Source organism: Corvus hawaiiensis, chromosome 2 (assembly GCF_020740725.1).
Source record: "Corvus hawaiiensis isolate bCorHaw1 chromosome 2, bCorHaw1.pri.cur, whole genome shotgun sequence".
NCBI classification, from domain to species: Eukaryota; Metazoa; Chordata; class Aves; order Passeriformes; family Corvidae; genus Corvus; species Corvus hawaiiensis.
In genome coordinates, this window is record NC_063214.1 from 459854 (window position 1) to 482625 (window position 22772).

General features: G+C 50.2%; 1 protein-coding gene across 4 annotated transcripts in view; it reads left to right on the forward strand.

The window, feature by feature from the left end:
- TIAM1 (TIAM Rac1 associated GEF 1) overlaps positions 1 to 22772 on the forward strand; it is a 159135-nt gene that overhangs the window by 20914 nt on the left and 115449 nt on the right. Inside the window, exon 1 of one of the 4 annotated variants that reach the window (XM_048295305.1) lies at positions 9841 to 9990. The exons of 1 other annotated variant lie outside the window; for it this stretch is intronic. The gene's annotated coding sequence lies outside the window, so the exon portion shown is untranslated. Of the gene's footprint in view, positions 1 to 9840; positions 9991 to 22772 lie in introns of those variants that run through there. 2 more of the 4 variants (XM_048295304.1, XM_048295302.1) reach the window with 2 other exon arrangements.

A 22772-nucleotide genomic window follows, 5' to 3' on the forward strand; every position in this document is an offset into this window, starting at 1 on the left:
AAGGCATAAAGGTCTCTTGCGACTGGGCCTGAGCAGCCTTTTAGAGATGCTGAAATCTGTGTCTTGAGCTAACACAGGTTTCACTGTATGATTCCTCAACATGCCTGCCAGAGAGCCCCCATGCCCCGTGTCCTCCTGATCCGTGCAGAGCTGTCGCTGCCATCCGGGTTTTCCTGTGCTATCTCCTTCTGCACTGTAAATGGTAATTTAATTTCCACATTTAGAGACCTTTATTAATTATGAATAAAATAATTTGTATGAATTTTAGAGCTGAAGGGTGGTGGATTAATGGATCTTTGGGAACGGGAGGCCTGTTCAGGAGAAGGCCTTCAGCACAGGAGTGGCTGTGCCAGCGCTGCCCTTTCTGTCCCGTGCGCATCCCTGAGACAAAAGGACTTCTGCTGTCTCCCTCCTGATGCAGCAGCCTCTGTTTGTCTGTCTGTGTGCAGACACACTGCGCTGTCCTGCTCTCCCCACTGATTATTTGGAGTGTTGGGGAAGGCAGAGGAGAGAGCCAAGGGCAGGTTTTGTACTCCAGGAGCTTCTCGGTCCAAAAGGAGTTTGTTTTCTTTTCCTGGAAGCTTTGCTTGCAGGAGTGAGCAGGGAGCGCTCCTGCTCCCAGCAGTTTTGCTTGGCAGAGCTTCCTGCTCTGGGTTGTCTCCAGCCCTTCCTCTGCAGAATCGGTGGAAACGCCGCTGTTTAATCCCAGCAGCCTTCCCGAAGCCCCTGGTTTTGTGTGTCTGGCTCCTGTGCTGGGGTGTTTGTCTCGGGTTCCCAGTCCTGCTGGGCGATGCCTTGGCTTGGGACGGGGTCGGGGTTGCGCAAGGCCTGTCTGGAGGGCAGATTGCCATGAGCAAGCTCCAGGATTTTTTCATGAAACCATGCTTAACTTCCCGGGGTCAGCTGGAGGTGATGGGATCATATTGCCTGCAGTGACTGACGGGGCAGTGACAGAGTTTTGTGCTGCACAGCTCTGGTTTTATTCCCACCAAGTGCCATAAGCCCACACAGCCCCAGGAGCAGCAGCAGCGAAGGCAAGCGGGGCTAAGGTTTTCACTCCTTTATAACACACTATCAAAAAATATCCAAACACAAGTGGTCAGATTACTCATGGGGCCCTCTGGTTTTGGGTGACTTCTTCATGCTTAATAATTTTTTTTCCAAGCTAATAATTTCATAGCAGCCTCTTGATCCTGATACCTCTCTGCATTCTGTTTGCTCATTGTTCCTGGCTATCATCCTGTTGTCCAAATCTTTCTCCCCCTCTTTACAAAATTGTGCTTTAAGGCATGTCTGGTACTCATGAAGCATTGGTGGCGTAGCCTGGGCTGCTTTTGGTGAGAAGATGATTCGTGACAGGAAAAGAGAGAGGCACAAGCTGGAGGCCTTTGCTGTCTGGGTGTATGTACCCCAGTACTTTACAGAATCAGAGAATCACAGAGTTGTTTGGGTTGGGAGGGATCTTAACAATCATCTGGTTCCACCCTGCTGCCTTGGGCAGGAACAGCTTCCACCATCCCAGGTCGCTCCAAGCCCCGTCCAGCCTGGCCTTGGACGTGTTAGGCTGTGCTTAAGGTTTCTTGACAGTTTAAAGGAAAACTTAAAAAACCCCCAAAACCTCAAAAAAGGCATGTTTGCATCAAGGTGTTGAACTGATAACAGTTCATGCAAACAAGAACGTGTTCAGCTACTGGAGTTTCCACTCTGGCACATGGCCACAGCCTCCTACTGAAGTGCTCAGCTGCTTTGAGAACCTGATCTCAAAGGTCTGATTTACACTGGTTACACCAGTAACTCCAGTTGTGCCCATAACCCACACCACGAGGTCGTATTTAAAAGGAGAAAAGGCAGAAAAAGCAGAATCTTGGCATTTTCCTGTTCCTTGCAAATCCTGAATTTTTTTCCAGTTCGTTCTTAACAATTCATGTGGTTGCTCAGTCTTGCTTCTACGTGAATCCGTAGCATTTTAGCCGCTGGTTTCTACAGGACAAAAATGGTGTTTCTATAGCTAATCACGACCCACCGCAGTGGCTGTTCACGAGAGGGTGATACAGGAGTGGAGCAGCAGGACAAGATTGCCCTGAGAATTACATAACACAGAAGGTGTTGCCCTTTCTTAGAATGTTTTCCAAAGAAAGGGAAAAAAAGAGGGAAAACCAGAGGTAGATGGCACAGGGAGGACTGTGGGTGTTGCCCTACCTCCCGCTCAGTTTGCCAGAAGGGTAAAAGTCCCGGAGTTCTGAGGTCCCTTCCTGCAAATCCAAAGGATCCTGGTGGGCACGAGAGCCCCAGGCTGTTGAAGGCAGCAGCAGAAGGAATTTGGGCACAGTTGGGAGCTGGCAGGGGAGGGGTGGGGGGTGTCATGGGCACAGAAACATGGGCTGGACAATTGCTACCCTCACCTGATTAACTCTACCTGATTATTTTTAATCATTGGTCTCTGGAAGTCCCTGCCCTCCTGCCAGGGAGGGTAATTACATTCCCATTAGGAGCCTGGGTTTCCCTGGGAGGTGTGTGAGCCTTGGGGCTGCTCTGAGGGGCTTTCAGAGGTCCCAAGGTGTTATTACTGAGTGTTTTATTACACCCTGCTGCATAGAGGTGTGGGTGAGTCTCCCTCCCTTCTGACAAGATCTGTCCCCAATAGTCTCAATCCTCACTCTGCTGACTTTTGGCCATTTCTTAACCAGCTCTAAAAGTATCTGGAGCAAAAATGGGTTGCTTAGCAACCAGGGCGGCCGGAGAATGGGTCAGTGATTAACAATTATGTATAATCAAGGTTAAAAATGCAGGGCAGTCTGCACCGTCGCTGCTCGGCCGGCCGGAATATTTCAGCGCTCTGATGCCGCAATTGATGGTGCTGGAAGTGAATTTATGCCAGCTGTAGTTTTGACCTCATGAACACAGTGATTCAAGGCTTGAAACCAGCCTGAAGTCTCTTTCCTTTACTGATATCTTATAAAAAAAGCACTGAATAACGTTTGGATGAGTAACATGGGCATGGTTGATGGTAGACATGTGTTTTTTCCCAAGGCTCTGGGCCTTCCCCTGGCCATGTGACTTCCCAAACAAACAGAAATAGATCTGCATGGGAGAGTGGAAAATACAGAGTCTAGCTGTAGAGCAGAAACGAGGAAGGGTAGTGGGTTTCTGGTTCTGGTCACCTGTGTGAATGTTGATGTACCATTCCTCCAAGCAAGCAAACTGCAAATGCCACATAAGCTTGATGAATGTGTTTTTCTGAGCCTTATTTTGGCAAAGTGATCATTTTCCTAAGACCTTGGTGATGCTTTGATTTCTGGGTGAAGAGGTCCCTAGCAGCTTTTTCTCCTTGCTCAGAGTAGAAAAGGAGGTGTCCGGGTTGTGATTTCATTTACCCCAGTAAATGTCCCAGCACTCCCCGTTGCTGCAGGAACATCCAGTGAGAATATCAATCACTAGAACAGCGCTGCATCTCTTGGATGTGATACCAGGGTTGTTTTGCCAAGTCATTTACTTTCATTGTCTAATCAATTCCTCAAGTCTCTTGCCTGTTTGCCTCTTTGTTTAATTAACCCCTCTTTTCAGCCTTGTTCCCCCAGTCTTATCCTGATCTTGAGAGGTGAGGATCAGCTGACAGTGCCTCTTCAGCAGTCACGGGAAGCAGTGCATTCCAGGAGCTCTGGCTGAAGGTGATTTATATTCCTGAGGACTAATCTTCCATCACTGTCCGAAGCTGACAATGTCACGGACAAGCAGCTCTCTTCCTTCACTCCCCTGACCACATTTCCCCTCCCCTGCTTCCACGGAATAGACTTATTCCCTGCCAACTAAAATAATGCGTATTTCAAAGATCCCTTTCAAACTGATATTACTCATCACCTTCCTCACCTCCCACTACTGGTCCAGAAGGAAAATCATTTTAATGCCCCTTTCCACAAGAGTCAGATGATGTCTTAATGAATGCTTTCCTTGCTTGGTTTTGGTCGTTAAACACACTCTGCCATTGTTGGCTCTTTATGGCTTCAGACTAAGTGGTAAAATCCATATGTGAGACTGCAGAGGCTTTTAGGTGTCATTAGGGATCATTAATATGCAGAGCAGTGCCAAGCAACAGAGGCTGCTGGGGTAGGAAGAGATCCATCATCTGCTGCAGGATAACTTTAGGTCAGCAGAATTGGGTACAGGGGCTGGCTTTGGGCAAGGATTCCTCATTAGTATATCAGGAGAGTGTGGGGTTGGATGGGAAGGGAAAAGGCAACCCTGAGCAGCTTTGGGGTTCCTCCCATACTTGTTCTGCAGTGCTGGTCTGGAGCGTCTTTTGGATCTTGCAGTCACTCCAATGACTCCTCACTGCAGGGAGGCTGTGCCCAAACTTGGTAGCTTGGGCTGCATTTGTATAAATTGAATTAATACCCAGTTTCAGGCTATCTACTGCCTGTTTCCACAGGCCAAAGGGTTTTTTTCCTTCCTCCTGCCTTCTTCATTAGCGTCTTCATTTCTGCCTGGTGAGCCTTTCCCTGGTTCTGCTCGTTTGTTTGCCACCAGGGATGGATTTGTACGCCCACCATCCAGGCAGGTGCTTGCAGGGCAAGCCCTGGCACCTTTGTGGTGGCACTTGAGTGACTTTGGTGCCTTTGTGGGTTGCAGCATGGGCTGCCTGGAGGTGCCTGTGATGGAGGTCTGCTATTTACCTGTGGCTATAGGATGTCTTCCTGTCTTCCCAGGATCCAGGGAGACCTTTCTGCTTTCCTTTCCTTGCTCTGTAAGGCCTGGGACTATCAGGAGCAGGAGTGTTTCCTACGGTCTGTTGTGGCTCAGCAAGGAAGGGAGACCAGCTGAGCAAGGAATTATGTATCTTCTCTTTATTTAAAGAGTGTTTCTCCACCTTGGAAAGTTCAAAAGATTATTCTCTCTGTGCTGGTTTCAGATACCGGACAGGCTGGAAATGTGAGTGGATATGTTAATGTTGCTCCTGGCCCTCGTGGCATTCACTCCTGAAAAATAGAAATGGTTTTAATGTGCTTGGCCTGGGAGCTTTGATTTGAAATGAGTACTGTCAGCCATGTGAAACAGATGATAAATTACACTGAAAAACGTGTTTTGGTTTCCAGCAGCAGTGCTGGGGTTATGCCACAAATACAGGAAAAGCAGAGTCATTTGAAATGCAGATGTTTGCCCTCCTGGCCCCTACCATGCTATGCTCCATTGCTGAGCCACCTGGGCTGCTGGGAGGTGTCCCTGCCCATGGCAGGGGCTGGGACTGGCTGGGCTTCAGGGTCCCTTCCAAGCCAGACCATTCAGTCATTCCATGGTTTTCCCATGGTTGGTTTTGGTTCAGGGTGAAGCCGGCTCCCTGTGCAGTGACCCCTGCTCCTGTGGGGCACCAGCATGGAGGGTGGCTGGAGCTGCCATGTTATCCCATGGGTCCTTTCCCCAGGCTCAGTATCATGGAATCACAGAATCATTGAGGCTGGAAAAGACTTCCAAGGCCATTGAGTCCAAGCTGTGCCCGATGCCCAGAGCACTGAGTGCCACGTTCAGGCTTTCCTTGGATACCTCCAGGGATGGGGACTCCAGATCTCCCTGGGCAGCCCCTTCCAATCCCTGAGCACCCTTTCCATGGAGAAATTCCTGCTCATGTCCAACCTGGCACAGGTTGAGGCCATTTCCTCTCATCCTGGGAGCAGAGCCCGACCCCCCCTGGCTGCCCCCTCCTGTCAGGGAGTTGTGCAGAGCCACAAGGTCCCCCCTGAGCCTCCTTTGCTCCAGCCTGAGCCCCTTTCCAGCTCCCTCTGCCGCTCCTGGGGCTCCAGACCCTTCCCCAGCTCCGTTCCCTTCCCTGGACGTGCTCCAGCCCCTCCAGGTCTCTCTTGGAGCGAGAAGCCCAGAACTGGACACAGCCCTTGAGGTGCCCCAGCAGTGCCAGCACAGGGGTCAGGGCTCCTGCTCCCCCCTCTGCCGTGGGGGTTCCCAGGCACCCACAACACAACCCCTGGCATTGCCATGGGGGATTCAGCTTCACACCGGGGTGGTGAAAGCCCTGCCCCAGGCTGAGGGATGGCTGCGGGATACTGCCTGCTCCCCTGGACTCCTTTTTTCTGGGATAATTTTTCCTGTTGCTGGTTGCTTTATAAGCTCATTAAAAGCAATGGGAATTTGTGGGTAAAAGAGAAGATAGAAAATGTAACCCAGTGTAAGCTCTAATGTGTTCGTAGATAAAAACCAACCTGACATGTTTCTGTGCTGGAGATTTATAATCTAATCATTCCTTCACTTGCTCAGCAGGGACTGGAGCAGCATGTAGTTATTTACATATAGGGAACATTAAACAGCCACCTCTTTAAACCATATGTGAACATAAAATCCTACAACCACTTCTGAGTAATGGGTATCTGAAAGACGAGAATGAAAATAAAGCAGAAACGAGCAGAATGCAAAGGTGTCACTGCAAGGAGCAGCTGTGCCACAGTGGGAATGTGACCCTGTGTCCTCCTGAATTAACTCTGTGTGTGCACAGTGAGCACGTGCTGCAGCAGGTTTGCTCCGTGCTGCTCTCCAGCTGTGCTGAGCTGGTGGGGGCTTGGTGTCCCTCTGAGGAGCTGGAGGGTGGCACCCCAGCATCCCTCTAGAGTTGTCATTGCTCCTTTGGGGCAATTGTGGTCCCTCAGAAACTGTAACCCTGTTTGTACCTTCCCCTCAGGTGGCTTTTGGCATGTCCTGCCTCCTGCAGGGATCAGGATGGATTTGTCCAGCTCCTGGGGCTCGCTCCTGGGACCGTGTTGTCTGGCACAGCCACGTCGGCTTTGCCATGGCTCCTGTGGTTCCTGCCAGGCTGTGGCAGCTCCGGGCTCCCTGCTTTGAATCTTTGACTTTGGAGGTTGGCGAAGGGATGGGGGATGTTAGTGGCCTTTCCTGCCTTTTTTTCAGGAGAAGAATGCAGGGAAAAGGCAGGCTCTGGAGAAATCGCTGCTCTCTGTATCATATGAGCCCTAAAATACCACATTTTAGTGTGCTCTTTCTGTTGGTGGCTTAGTTTCTTGAAATAGACTCTCCTGCTCTTTTCCATTTCTTTTGCTAATTACGAACAGGGGCTTGAAAACAGTTCCCTGATAAAGGGGAGGCATCCCCAGGTGGGTGCTGCAGCCTGGCTCACCCCACGGGCAGGTTTGGTGGTCGGTGTCCGCATGCAGGTGAGAGACAGAGCTGTTCATTGTGCCTGAGAAATGGATTTATCCCTTCCCGATGAATCTCCTCCTTGCTGGGCTCCTCTGTGGCTCTGCTGATGGTGAGCTGGTGGTGACTGAGAAGAGCAGCTTCTGGTGGGATTTAGGATAAAAGGAGGAGTTAACTTCTGTGATGCGGGGGGATAAGACAGTGAGTTTCTATCACAGAAATAAAACTTTCCTACTTGTGAAAACATCCTTTTGATGGCATTTTGACAAAATGCTGTCCTTTGTATCTCTCATCTTTTAACCCTCTGCCTTCCTGGGCCCGGAAAGGAATGTGATAAAAAATGTGGGAAGGGGGAGGCTTAAGCAATGTTTTGTTCTTAAATCCCCACTATTTTTAAGTAGTATTTTAGAAATCTCTACTGTGTTTTAAATTAGTTTGTCAGAGTGTAATTACTATGAATGAGGTAAGAAACTCATTTAAACACGGCAAGTGTAGTGGAGAATCCAATTTTCAGAAATCAGTGGAAACTGTAATTGGAGTCATTAAGTGCCGACTTCGGTAATTAAGAGTTGGATTTTGACATTTCGGGCTCTGTTGCTAATCGTCCGTGGAGAGGGTACAAAAATGTTGTGTTTGCCGAGGATTTGGTGGCTCCCTGGGCTTGTGCAGCTGCCAGCCACGCTCACACAGGGGCTGGTAGCCTGGCAAAGCACTTCAGTGGTGCCTCGTCTTCATTCGTGTCACAGGACACAGAGCAAAAGGATCCCTTTGGGTAATGCTCAGGAGAAGGAGTTTTCTAAGCAAGAGGTGATGCCCAGCTCCTCAGCCTGTCGTGCTTTCAAACCTGGATCTTGGATTGTAAATCCATCTTGATAAAACATCTGGATCTCCCTGCAGAGTGAAAGTGCTGATAAAGTTATTCATGAAAGAAATCGGTGGTGGAAGTACATCCTTGTCACTCCTTGTTGGCAGAATTACCTCTGGGAAGTCAGGATGTTCTGCATTTTTAACTCCTGCAGTTCAAGCAAGATGCTTTTGTTATGATAATGGAGAAACCATGAAATCCCTGGCATGCTGATAGTTATCATCATATAGAACAAGCCTTATGTTTACTTTCCTGTCAAGGATTCTAATTTTCCCGAGCAATGGCATTTATAAGGCTTTTTTCTTTAATTTTGTTGTTTTCCCAGCTCCCAGATGATGCTGTTTGAGCTTCCAGCGTGGGAGCTGAGGTGATGGTTTTGTGCTTTTGAGCTTTTGCACCACAATCAAATCTGTCGGTGGCTGCGATCTCCTGCTCTGGGTTTGAGTCCGTCATTACCTCCTGTCTCAGCAGAAGCCAGAGTCCAGCCAGAAAGTTTCCTAAGACATGTTTTTAGTGCTTTGGCCATGCTCATTTCTTAGGCATGTGAAGTTAAACACTTGTTTTACCCAGAAATCCCCTTCTGCCATGGTGGGGTTTTTCCCAAATTGCGCTTCCTTTCTCTTCCTGGGGGCTCTGACCTTTGGAGCTGCATGGGTCCTTTCTCCTGGACTTGTTCATGTTTATGTGTGATGCGAGGCATCCGTGGGATGGATGTTCTTTGGAGCTGGGCACCCGGTGGGATGGGCAGAAGGGAACAGGCACTCTGAGGGAGGGCTCCCAGGAGCAGCCTCGGCCATCCATCTGTGTTCAGAAGGAATGATCATAGAATCATGGAATATCTGGAGTTGGGAGGGACTTGTGAGGATCATCGAGTCCCTCCCCTGGTCCTGTTGCAGCCACGTGGTTTTTGGATACTGTGCTCCTCAGAATACCTGGTAGTGCTGAATGTGGTGTGACAGAAGCCCGGGAAGCAGCTGGGACAGGCTGGAGTCACCATTCCAAGCTTTCCTGAGCAAGCTGGTTAGGAAGGGCTGTCTCCTCACGCCTGGGCTCCATGCAGCAGTGGGCAGCTCCTGTGCTTGGTGGCTGGGCTCCCCTCAGGGTGCTGTCCCTCTCTCCCAGGCGCTGGCTCCTGGCTGAGCTCCTGCTTGCAGCTGCAGGTTGGGGCAGTAATGAGGATATGCTCTGCTTTAGGCAGAGCTTTTTTCCGGTTCCTTTTCCCTTCCTTCCCCTTTCCTTTCGGTTTATGTCTCTAGACAGCCTAATTGGATTAGTGGGTTGCTCCACTCACCGCGGGCTCGGCAGGACTGGGACCGGTCCCGGAGGCTCCGCAGTTCGGGAGCTGATACGGGCTGGCAGCCTGCTAAGGCCTCCGCGGTCCCTTGGGGATTCCCCTCCAAACCCTACAGTGGAGGATGCATTCCTTCATGTCACCTGGCTGGAGCTGTAGGGAGGAACAATTCCAGATGCCTTTGTTTGGAAGCGTGCTGTAGCCTCTGGGTGGGACTGGCCGTCTTCTGGGGAGCACATGGCAATGGAAAGCCTCGAGTGCAGTTCAAATGTTTGCCTGTGAGCAGCTCTCACTGGAACGTGGGCTCTGTGCCTCAAAGCAGCCAGTTCCTTGCAGTTTCCATGGCGAGCTCTCCTTCATGTTGAGCAGCAGTCATGAACGCTGCCTAAACCCCGGCCCGTGGGTTCCGTGTCAGCCCCGTGTTTGCTCTCTGTGCAGGCAGCTCCTCGAGAGGCTCCTTCTGTGTCCCATGGCGACTCCTCTCCAGACCCTTCACCACGGAGAAGCCAAGCGGAGGAACCGTGAAGGCTGAAGTCTGTTGTCGATGGGACTACCCAGAGGGAAAACTCAGCCCCGCTGGTTTCCAGGGATCTCTGCAGGCAGCGCTGCCAAGCCCTGTCCCTCCAGAGCTGCTGTGCTCACCTAGGAGCTGTTAGACCTCTGGAAAACAGATCTTGCCAAGGTAAGTACAAATGACATGTCAGATCATGACTCCGTTCTTCTATCTTATTTTTTTGTTTCTTCAGTGCCTGAGGTGTTTTCAAGAAAGAAAAAAAAATAAGGCTTTGCTACTTCTGGGACAAAACTTGTGTGCTATCCTTCTTCTTAGGTTTTTATAGCTTAAATGTGTGGGTGTCTGTTGTGGCATCATGTGTGTCCCACCACACATCCCCCCCTTTTCTCTGCCTCTTTAGTCATGAGGATTCAAGTCTCACATGCTTAAAATCTGTCACATGGACCAAGCAGCAGTTAAAAAACCAACCCACTAAAAAACCCCTCGGAAAACCCCAGGTGGGAAATAGACCTCATGGTTTGGATGCCTGAAGTTTGTCAATACTGTAGTTCCAGCAGTGGAGCTCCCTGCAAGGATGGGGTTTCTCCGGTGTGTCCCTGGGCTTGCCCTCCCATGGAGGATTTGGGATTTTCCCGTGGCTGGCACTGTCTCATGCCCATTCAGGTGCGTGTCCTTGGGCCTGCTCGTGTGCTTTGGTGGGGCAGAGGTGGCTCCTGACAGTGTGCCCCTGTAAAGGCTGCTGGCCACTACATGTGGCACCAGGACTGTGCCAGGAGGAGGGTGGGAGCAGTGCTGGAGCTGCTGCACAGCCCTCAGCTTTCTGTTTTGGAGGGGAAGGAGAGATGGAAGGAGGATGGATGGCGTTGCCCCATCCGTGCTGTGGCCATGGGATCTCTGCAGTCAGTGCTGTGTGACCCCAGGGCTCTCTGGGGCTCTGGAGGATGTCACTGGATCAGTTCCCACCTGCAGCATTTCCTGCAAAGGTGGGGGCCTGCTTTGTTTCTGATAAAGCTGAAGCCCTGCTGGAAGGGGAGCATCCTCCCGAGGATTCTCCTTGCCCTGGGCACATCTGAGAGGAGCTTCTTTCTCCTGCCCCCACTGCCCTGTTGCCTGCTTTTCCCTCAGGGTTTCTCTCACTCAGAAGCTGCCAGTGTAAAACAAAGGCATGGAAATTCCATAGTGTAGCCATTAATCAGCCCTCTCCAAGGCTTTCCAGTTGTAAATTGCCAGCACTGCCAGATGTGAGCTGTTGGGTCTGAGCAGCTGATCCTGCCAGGAGGGCAGGGTGGGCCATGCCTGCGTGGTTTCCATGCTCTCTTGCCCCAGTGCAGTGCCCTGATTAGTTTAACACAGAGTTTCCAGTTATTACTTAAATGCCTTTTTTTACTATTTCTTTCTTCCCCCTCCTGCACTTAAGTGCAACTGAAGTAGGGAATCACATCATCTGCTGTGATGGGATGGCCAGTGCAGGTTTCCAGGCTGTGGGTCAGCCCCTGCAGTGTCTGAGAGGGGTCAGTAAATTTCTGCTTGATTTTGGTGGGCATAGGATGATTTGTGCTATGGGGCGATAAACACACAGAATCATGGAGTTGCAGAATGCTTTGGGTTGGAAGGGACTTCAAAGCCCATCCATTCCCACTCGCTGCTATGGGAAGGGACACCTTCCACTATCCCAGGCTGCTCCAAGCCCCAATGTCCAGCCTGGCCTGGGATACTGCCAGGGATCCAGGGGCGGCCAGAGCTGCTCTGGGCACCCTGTGCCAGGGCCTGCCCACCCTCCCAGGGAACAATTCCTTCCTCATATCCCATCCATCCCTGCCCTCTGGCAGTGGGAAGCCATTCCCCCTTGGCCTGTCACTCCAGGCCCTTTTAAACAGTCTCTCTCCATTTTTCCTGTAGCTCCTTCAGGTCCTGGAGGGCTGCAATTAGGTCACCCCGAAGCCTTCTCTTCTGCAGGCTGAACAATCCCAATTCTTCCAGACTTGTAAAGGATTTAGAAAAAAAAAAGAAAAAGAGGAATTTTCCCTTTAACAATGCCTTGTTGCACAGAAGCAGGATTTCTTGCCCTCTGGCATCCTCAAGTCGGAAGGTCAGGATTTGGGGAGGGGGGATTGGTGCAGGCTGACCCCCTGGTGTGACCTGTGGAGCACAATCCTACAAAGCAGGGCTGTTCCCGGGGGGAGCAGGCGGCCGCCTCCTGATTAAAATGCTCCAGGGAGTGGGGAATGAGGAGGAGACTAAGCGCATTTCCTTCCTTAGCTTTTTAGGAGACACTTAAGGGAGCAGACCGGGTTGAGTGAGGGCAAAGGCGAACTGCAAAAAGCACTCAGTGAACTTGTCTGGGGATTTCAGCCATGCAGGCCCCGGCATGGAAGCCGGGCTTTTCCCTAAGAAATGGCAATAAAAGCCGACAAGCCCAAAGACCCAGATTAATTTAGAAACTGTGTAGCTCAGGGAGGAGGGCTGGAAACAGAAGTGCAGCAGCTCAGGCTGACCTTTCCATCAACTCCAGCGCTCTTCCAGGGGCGCATGCGGTGTCTGAGTGGGGCGACCCAGGGTCCCGGGGCAGCTGTGCCTCAGGCACTGGGCCTCCTCCTCGCTCCCAGATGTGCTGGGCTCCAAGGCTGGCATGGGCTGCTGCTGTCCCTCCCTCTGTCCCCTCACCTTGGCATGGTGCTGCTCGAGTGCCAGTGGCAGGCTCTGTCCCCAGAGCATGCCCTGCAGCATGGAGCAGGTCCCGGAGAAGCTGGGTCCTGGTTATCTGTGCTGCCTGACACGGGTCAGTGGCTGCTGTAGAGGGATTAATTATTGTGATGACCCAGAGCACAAAGGAAACAGGCCTGTTCGTGTCCCGCCGTGGTGCTGAGCGTGCTTCCTTTGCTTCCTTCTCCCATCTCCTTCCTCCTCTCCAGCATGAAGCTGCACAGTGAAAGCTGATACCAGAATGCCTCTTTCCCAGGCTCCTATAGGCAGTTGTTTCTATGATCTTTGTTTATGTAGGTCTGAGGCAGATTAAAGTTCCTTTTACACTCAGAGGGCTTGTCAGGAGATGGGGTGAGCCTGTGTATGTATCTCACCCAAAGTATCTCAGACCTCCTGGTACCTTCCACCCTCCTTCCCTAATCATGCATTTTGTGTTCTCCCCCTAGGCTTCCTGGTGCTCCAGGAAACTGCCAACCACTTACATATCCTAGTCATGCTACAGGCATGCTCCTTCCCAATATTTATTAACCTCTATTTCCTCTAGTGGGAAGTGGAGAAGGGAATCACGGAATCATCAGGGTTGGAAGAGACCTTCAAGGATCTCTGTCAGTAAGGCTGGGTCTCCTTACTGTGGGGGATTTCACTTGGATTACAGTGTGTCTTCCCCCCTAAGTCTTTTCTGTACAGGGGTGTTGTCCTATGACAAAATTATCTCCTGAAGTTATTTAAAAAAAGCCCTAAATTGTGATAGAGGGATGTGTTCTCGTACAAATATCACATGGACATCTATATATATATATATGTTGTAATTTATAATGGCATTTTAGCACCTTAGGAAGCGATTAGTTTACTTCAGTGCCAATGTTTTTGCCCGTGTGAAGTGGGAGTTCTTGCTGACATGTGCTGGAGTCCTTCTCCTGCCCTTCAGCTGATGATGGTTTAAATAAAAACCACTTTCTTTAGGAGTATGTCAGAGGAGTTCTGTTTCGAAAAGCTGTTTGCTTTCTTAAGTCCATGTGCACATATGTTTTTCTCTTTATGGTCTTAGATTTCAGTGGTGTTTAAACCCCATTTTCCAAAACTCAGTTATTTAGAAGCCCAAGTGAGATTATTGTATGAGTCTCTTCACTGTTTGTGGAAAAAAGGGAACAGAGGTTATAGCCCCCCCCCAACTTCATCCTCTCTTTACCACCTGTTCCCTGTTAACTTTCTAAAGATACTTTTTGAGCTGAAAGCTCAAAACAAGAGAGAAGGGGATAGAAAACTGTTGTGGTCTTTTGTAAACTACGTAAGACCATCCAGATGTGTAAGAGGCTGCTGTAAACCAAGGCTCCAGTAATTTTGAAAATGAGAAGCTGTCCATGCATACAGCTCCTAGAAATCTGATCCATCACTTATTTGGGGGGGGGGGTTTGAGCATCTGGAGCGATTTCCTAATTTTGCAGGAGCCTTGGTGTGCAGTTGAGGGCTGAGTGCTTCCTTTCTGTCTGCCTTTCTGACTCGCTGGTGTAAAGCACCGGGAGCAGGGGTCCAGGAGAGCTGGAGGAACACATGCTCTGGCTCAGAGCTGGTGTTTGGACGGAGCTCATCCTGCCTGGGGGGCAGCAGGAGGCCTCGTACAGCCTTTGGAAATTTCTTTGAGTCCGATCTGGCTCTGTTGGCTCAGTCCAACCAGGCTCGTTTCACGTAGGAGTTCAGCTGAGCGCTGATGGGAGCCGTGGCCATGTTTTTCTCCCCAGCCTGGCATTTTGTTTGGTTTCTCACGTTCCCCTGCTTAGTCATCGCTCCTCTCAACTCCTTCCCCCTCTCCTGACTGGCGCACCAGCCCCTGCCTGGAGGATGGTGTGCATTTCTGGGAGTTTGCCCTAGCAACCAGAGAGCTCTCCAAAAATAGCTCCTCTCAGGGTGGCAGAGCCTCTCTGAACCTCCGGACATGGCTCTGGGGTCGCCCAGGGCGCTCAGAGGCCGCAGTGCTGTCTCTGGTGGGATGGGACAGAAATAACCAGGGGTGGATTGACTCTGCATGAGTGATGCTGTTTGAGACAGGAGAGGAATTCCTGCGGTGTTTTCGTGCTGAGGGAAATGCTTTGGAGCCCAGGTGCTGCTCCTGTGTGCCCACGTGCGTGAGTGTGTTTATGCCTGTTACCTGGGCAGCCACCTGCCTGGGCACACGGGTGGTGCCAGGCTGGCCATGCCAGGGCTGGAATTTCCTGCTGAAGAGGCTGCTGCTGGCCCCTGTGCCCCTGGAGCAGCCTGGCACCACGGGTCCCTCCTGAGGAGCAGGGCAGCCACTCCAGGAGAGCTCTCCTTTCTGGGAACACGGCAGCACGAGTCTCTGCTGCTGTTTGTTTTTGTGATAGTCAGCACGGGAAATATTTTAAGATTCTTTTGGATTGTGGCCGTTTGCTTTTCCCTGTGTCTCCAGTCTAAGAAGATTCCTGTGTTTGGGATATCACTGCATTTCCATAGCACTGTGGGACTTAAAGAGAAGTGTTCAGTGGTCATCTGCTGCTGTGGCAAAGCTTTTTTTGCAGATTGTCTTTCCATTGCTTTTGGAGGGTGTTCTGCAGCCTGGCGTGTTGTCACATCCACCATTCCTGATGATCAGCTTCATTTTCCTCCAGATCCTTTCCTCTAGCCATCTCCAGTTTTTGCAATATTTAAAGCTATCCCATGTAGCTCATATATATTTTAAAAATCTTTCCTTAAATGTTTTTTGTTCTTGATGCAAATTCAAAATGAGGAATTTCAGATAACTTGACTTTGCCCCTGCATTTTGTGCATAACTTTTATCATTTGCAGTTGCATTGGAAGTGTAAACACTCTATTATAAAACATGAAATAATCCCAAGTGTTCTCAGTGTGCTTGGGTTTAAAGTAGCTTTTAGGTGATACAAAGAAGGATGAGTAGATGCTTGGTTTTGTCTTTGGTGGGATAGGTGTGGGTCAGAAGAGCATCTGCTATTGGGAACTGAGAAAAGGAGACAGTTCTGTGGTACCAAGGGCTTTGCTGGTTTGATCAGGCTGTACCCTGCAAGCTTCTTGTACTCCTTGGAAAACTAAAATGTGCCCCTGACACCATCTGCTTGTTTATCTATCTCTACTCCTTTATAATACAGCTGCGACTTGCTTAAAATAAAAATCCAACCCAGGCCCCAGAAGGGACTGAAAACAGTGGCAGGTAATTGAGTTTTAATGTGTGATGACATGCAAGAGATGTAGGTTCTCAGGGGCCAGAAGTTACGTAGATTGTTGGTATAAGGAGACAGAGGACAGCCTGGATTAAGGCGGGGGACAGATATTTATTTATTTGTATGTGGGAGAGGAGAAGCCATCAGCTGTAATATTTACACTCAATTACCCAGGGAGGGCTTGTAATTACTTGTGTTCTCTGGAGCATTCTGTATTCTCCAGCATATTTCTGCCATATGTGTTTGGTTGCCAGGAGTTTATATACATTTTCTGCCTCTCGTTCCAAACAATGTAACATTTATTAGGAGTTTCATGAGTTGTTGTTTCAAGGGGGGAAAAAGCCCTGCACAAACCTGTGCTCTGGCACGGCACCATGGCTGTGTGTGCCGAGTACGTCACACGGGAGGGTAAAAAGTGGTCTATGAACCAAAGCACTGTGGACTTGCCTTAAACCCCACGAAAATCTCTTTCTAAGGGCTCCTCCTGATGCCTTGGGGTGGTTGCTAAGGTGGCTTTTAACCCCAACCCCTCTCCACGCCACGAGGAGAAAATATAGGGCTCCTGTTTGTAAAGTGATGCTGTGCACATTGTGATGGGGACTTTGGAGCCCCATCCATGCCTGTCCCTCTTGGAACGCACAGACAGAGCTGGAGATGGGGTTCAGCCTGGCAAGAACCTACAGAGCCAGGGTTGTGCTGTCCCTGAGCCCTGTGGCTCCTTGGAGACCTGCAGAGCTGTACCTCCCCTCCCTGGGCATCCTCTCCACTGCAGAGTCTCCAGGGTCTCTTCCCCGCAACATTCCCTGAGATGGGGAGAGTGTCCCAAAAGGCAGATGACAGGGAAAAGTTCTGGAGTGTGGCAGGAGGAAGCTGCCTGTGAGAAATTGCTGTGGTTAGGGGCTGTGTGTGCAGGAAAACTCTGCTGGGACACAAGGATGGATCCGTGGAGGAACCGCTGCAGTGCTCTGGCATTGTTTGCCATGCTCACCTTTTTTTTTTCCCCTTTCCCTGGAATTACTTATGCTTGATTGTTGCAATTGATTGCAATTGTGAGAGCTAATTTTAGTGCATAAATTTTGCACTGGAAGCCTGCCAAGTGTTTGTGTAATGGAGGAGAACAACTGCACAGGGTTTGGTGTGGGGTGTGCTTGTCGTCCTTGCTCCAACCAAACATCAGCAACCAATTCATGGGCTGATTTTGATTTATATACAGAGAATATTTGTATATAGCCAGTTGTCTCCAGGAAGAAAATTCAGCTTCCTGTGGAAACAGAAGAGCAATTTACAGAGCTGTGACGAGTTCTAAGGACAAGCTGATTTTACTGCCAGTGATGAAGTGATCATCGCCTCAGTTTTAAGACAAATAACCAACCCAGACGAGTTCACTTTTAAACTTTGTGTGATGGAACAGAGAGCAAATAGTGTTGTTCCGACCCTAAGAGACAAATCTGGTGTGTTTAGCTGATGAGGTTGAAGAGCCACACACACACCCACAGGGATGTATAGATATGGGCCCTTGGAAAATGTCACAGCCCAGTCCAATTTCCACGAAGTTCGAAGTCAGGACTCACAAGGAAGGGAGGTTGAGTTGCCACAGGATAAAAATCAAAGCTTTGTTTCTGAGTGAAATATTAACTCAGGGATAAATTTTGCTTTCTACATCCACATTCTCATATATTCAGGATTCAGGATACAGTGAAGTTGAGCTGCTTTGTAGGGCTTTCCTTCTTTTCCACCTGCATTTGGCCAGAGAGGAGCAAGAAGTGTGAAGGGGTGAAGAGATGTGAAGCATGCGGTGGTGGTGGTTGAGGCTTTTTGGGACTGTTTTTATATGGATTGAAAATTGATGCTAAGAAGAAAAGCTCATCAAATAGATTATTTTTGGTACTGAAGTGATGGGCTCACTGTAAGATAAAATACCAGAACTCTGTGGAACTTGTGTTATCCTTCTCCCACGGGTTTTTGGTGTCTCCTCTCGCTTGGTTTTTTTTCCTGTCATTCCAGTTGTGATTTATCTTAGATGCTTGTTTCAAAACAAGTCACACTGTCAGGCTGCCATTATACAAACATTTGTCCTGGTAATCCTTCCAGAGTTATTCACAGATACAAGTTTTGGCAAAGTCAGGGACAGGAATGATGATAGGTGGAAGATCCACCTTCTTGAAATCAGTTAGCTTTTTTGTGTTGTTTTGGGGCTTTTTTAGTTGAGCTTGGTGCCATATGGGTTTTACTTAAGGACATGGTTTGTCCCTGGAAAAGCATCTTTGGAAAGGATGGAACAGTTTAAATATGTTCAAGAGAATTAATTAAAATGCCTTTCAATGGAAAGGGAAGGAGAGGGTTTTTTTTCCAAAATAAAGCTTCAGCCTGGTGAAACATTTTGTATCAGCTACAAAAGGAGCTCCAGTACATTTCTCTGAAAAAAGGGATGAGCCAACTGCATCTGCGAGGTGTGGGAGTGACATTTCAGAGCCCACTGACAGTCTCATTGTCAAACTAAACATCGTCTCTCTCTTACTGGTGCTGAGAGCTCCCTGCTTTCCAGGGGCACAATTGCTCCTTTGGAAAATGCCAGTGGAAGGCATGGACGTCTTTGGGCTGGGAACAGGCTGCCAAGTAAAATTAAAGATTGAATTTAAATAGCCTAACTCCAGAAATCAGCCCTCCTTCCCCTGTCAAAAAGCACTGGGGAAAGGGAAAAGCACGAAGTATTTTTTGGGCAGTGGGGACTTTCACTGGTGGTTTCTCTATCCAGTTCTTCCAGGTGCTACAGGAACAGCGTGTTACACTGTGGTGATGTTCCTGAGCCTTAAGCTGGTGCAATTACCTCCTTCCTTACTGGAGGATTTCCAGAGGTAGAGCACTAGAAAGTGACCTTTGATGTCCTGTCTGAGTGGTGATTGATTTGAGAAGTGAAATGCCACAGCAGAGGGGACTCGGAGCTGCAAGACCTCTCTGCTGTGCTGTCAAGTGAGCAGCCGCTTCCAGCTCCAGCCTGGATTATTTTGTTTACGAGAAACTGACAGAATGGTAGGATTGTGTAGGTTAGAGGAGCTCTCTGGTCCCACCTCCCTCTCAAAAAGCACTTAGCAGCATTTTTGTGTGTGTGTATGTGTATAAACAGAGATCTGGTGCAGATTGCCACCTTCCTGCGTGCTGTTGTGCTGTTCCCAGAGTGGGGGCTTGCCACAGGAGATGTGCTCAGCCCTGTAACAGCTCTGGTCTCACAGCCCTGCCACGAAGAAACCCATCACCTGGACGGGGAAAAAGTGTCTTGGGAGGAGCAGGTGCAAGGAGTGAGTCTGAGGGAAGAGAAGAGCCAGGCAGGCACTGATAAAATATTCCTGGTGATGGAGCTGATGGCGTAAAATCGAAGGCCCAGAGCTGTGGCCCAGGACCAGGAGGCAAAAGGAGCAGTAATGAAAGAGAAGCAGCACATCAGAGAGGCTGATTTGAAGGCAAAGCTCAAGTGAAAGCAGAGGGGAGGCTTCCCTCTTTGATCTGTTTGATCTGCACCTGCGGCGCTGTGTCCGGGCACCTCCTGGAGAGGGGCTCTTCCAGAGGTTCCTGTGGAAGCAAATGCACGGTGCTGTGAGGGCAGAGGAGCCTGCTGGGCCAGGACACATTTCTGCAAGGCTGTGTTGCTCTGCAGAGTTGCTTGCAGAACAGAAACTGGAGGCAAAGACCCCAGTCCAGGTTTTCCATGGGGAAGGCAGGTGGTGTGGGGTGAGCTGGATGACAGGTGAGGTGAGGAGTGTGTCCACAGTCACTGGTGCCTGCAGTCAGGTGTAAGCTCTGTTGGAAAAAAAAATGCCCAGCGCACACTCAAGGGCTATTTTTTTAAATTTTTCCCTCCAGAAACTCTTACATATTCTTAAACTTTGCAGTTTTAGGATGCCACAATGCCGTGGGGAGCAGGGGGAGCAGGCTGGGGAGAGGGCACAGGGATCAGAGCTGCCTGGAGGGAAAGACAAAGGCTGGGCTTGTTGGCTGGTGGGAAAGGGCCAGATGGAAGAGGGAGAGAGGGAGGAGAAACGGATGTTGGAAGTGGTGGGTCAGGGGTGAGGGGCTGCAGCAGCCACACCTTGGGGTCTGACCATGGGGGCAGAGCCAAACAGCACAGCCAGAGGAGTTCAGGGTGCTGCCAAGGGTGGGGAGAAGATGTTTTCCAGAGGAAACAGCTGGGATCATTCCCAGGCATATTGTAGGGGTTTTTTTTCCCTGTAGGGTGATGTAGTGAGTGAAACTCCGGTGTTGTTACCGGGAATGGCTCCTTGTGGGGTTGGATGCTGTGCTCCCAAGGTGAGGTGGGCTGCTCCCCTTGGAAGCCAGAGCAGCAATTGTCCTTAGAGACTGCTGGAGCAAACAGGAGAGACTCCTGTGAGCAGCTTTAGTGGTGCTGGCGGAGCCTGGCTGGGGCTGCCTGTGACCTGTTCTCTGTTTCCCTTGGCGTGTTTTCCAGGAAAGAAAAGAAACATTGCATTCTTGAGTATCAGGGTGATTTTATTTTTTAAAATGACTTTTTAATGCTCCGTAACTCGGTTGCTGTGGGTTTGGGCGGCGTGATTTTACTGACATGTCTGCACAGCCATTTATCTTAATCCTTCCTTTCCTCTGCACGTCCATCCCAGTTGTGCTCCTTGAGTGGAGCTGCTGCAGGATGAGTCTAAAGGCTCTGGAAGTGCCACTGTTGCCCTCACGGTTGTTTCTCGAGAGCGCTGCCTGCTTCGTGGGCTGTCCCAGACTTTCTGGGAGCAGGAATCCTGGAAGCCAGGCTGATGTTCTCACGGAGATAGAAGTGTCTTGCTGGCAAAGACAGCTGGGGTTTGGACTTGCTAAGAGTCACTAAACCATGAGTTGACAGGAGTGTGTTGGAGGTGTGATGTGAGGTAAGAGACAGGTGTTGGGCAAGAGCACAGGGGGAGGGAGGTACCTGGCAGGTGGATGGGAACACAGCCCTAAAACTGGGTGTCAGTGTTAGATGGAGGAGACAGTGATTCAGGCACTGCACACGTATCTCATGGATACAGGCCTGTGGGAACAGCACTCCTGGAATAAATGAGGCACAAGTGGTTTAGCTCTAATTTATTTTATTTTTTTATGCAAGAGGTGGTGGGTGTGTTGCTGAGACATGGGGATGGCTCGGTGGTGGCTCAGTTTGCTGACAAAGTCAGGGAGATAGAGTAGGGCACAGGAAGGGCCAGTGACCCCTGGGCTGTGGGGTTTGGGGGATCAGAGGCAGAAGAGAGCAGGATGGGACGAGTCCCCCTGCCAGCAGCGAGGCAGTCGGGGCTGGATCTACCCTCCCAGCCCAGCCACAGGCTTTAGGGCAAGTCACTGAGATAGAGAGGGTGGGGTTTTCCATCCATGCCCATGTTTCTTGCTTTCTCATTTAGTCTTTTGCCATCTCTGCTCTGGATGGGCTCTCTGCCCTTCCGCCTGCCAGTTCTGTCACCTCTGAAGCCACCACGATCCTTGGGAGTGTGACAGGGGTTCCCCCTCCCTGCACTGCTGGGAGGGACCCCTTGATATGGGACAGGCTGTGTTTTTGGCAGATGGCTTAGAGGTGGGATGCTAGGAGATGGGATGCTGGGGAGCTGGGACAGCCAGCTCTTCCCATGGCACTCCAGAGGGGCCTGGTGAGCGCTGAGGGAGCTGGACAGTGCACAGCAGCTCTGTGACCTTTTCTTCCCAGATTTGCAGCAAAGATAGGAGAAGCATTTGGATATGACCTGTTTATAGCCTGAGATAATTTCTGCCCTGGCAAACGCAGAAAGAGATAAAGCAATGGAGAGCTAAGAGCTAAAGCTCTCCTGAACAAATGCTGGGAGCATATGTAATAGGATTGTTGAATTGGAGTTACATGTTTTCCAGGGTAAGTAGTGCCTGATGACACCGGGCTGTTGCAGCCACGCTTAAATCGGAAAAAGGACTGGGGATTTACGGCAGTTGTTGGGGATGCTGTGAGCTTCCAGAACAGTGAAAGGGAAGAAAAGGCTTTTGTAGATAAGACAAAACAGGTCCCTGAGAAGGCTGGAGCTCCTGGGGGGAGAAAACATCAGAGCTCTGACCTGGGGGTAGTTGGGTATCACAGGTTTTTCTCACACAAAATACAAACTCTTTGCAGCCCTCCTAGCTGAGCTTCCCTTAGTTTACATGGGAAAATGGAGTTGTTTTAGCAGCACTTTCGTTTGTTTTTGTGCTCACCTTTCAAGAGATGCATTAAAAACTCTGCATAGCCTGAGGTCTGTGTTAAACACATACTACTGAAGTACAGTTTTGAGGAAGCTAAGCTTAGGAGCTCTTAGAGATGAGCTTGTCTGCCTAATCTGGACTTGGTCTCTTTCCCTGTGAGAGCTCTGGTGCAGTGTTAATTACAGGGCAGCTCCTGCCTCACCTGCAGCACGGTTGGTTCCTGGCAGTGCTGGTGGCAGTGGGCTGCCCCTGCCCCAGTTTTGTCCCAAGAGGGACTCAAGGACGGGGAAGAAGGATGGTTGTTGCTGTCAGTTTGGGGAGCCTGGGATCTGCGTCTCCTGGGGACTTGGATCTGCGTCTCCTGGGGACTTGGTGGTCTGGCTCATGAGCCGTGTGTCCATCACTTGAGCTCTTCAGCCCCAGCCAGGCAAGAGAGGGAGATGCCTCATGTCCGAGAGAGCTGCTTGGGGGCAGACATCTGTGATGGGGCAGGGGCTGGGAGAAGGATTTTGCGGGCTGGGAGAAGGGCTTGGGCACACGTGGCAGCTGCCGGTGCTGGGTGCGAGCGTCCTTGCAGAGCCCGTCTGTGCTGAGCACATGGTGGTGGAGGCTCTGTGGAGCTGCTGCATCCCGAGCCTGGCTCAGGGCCAGCACAGCCTCTCCCCGGGGCTTTCCACACCCCTCCGGGGGTGGTGGGAAGGGGAAGCGCCCGGCCCGGCCCTGGGTATCAGCGCAGATTTAATCGTGGCGGAGCGACAGCTCTGCCCATCACTAGGACTCAAGCCAGCAGGAATTAAAACTTCCAGGCTGATCTCCATATCCTTCGCAGGATAAAATTTCCCAGAAGTGTTTTTAATCTGC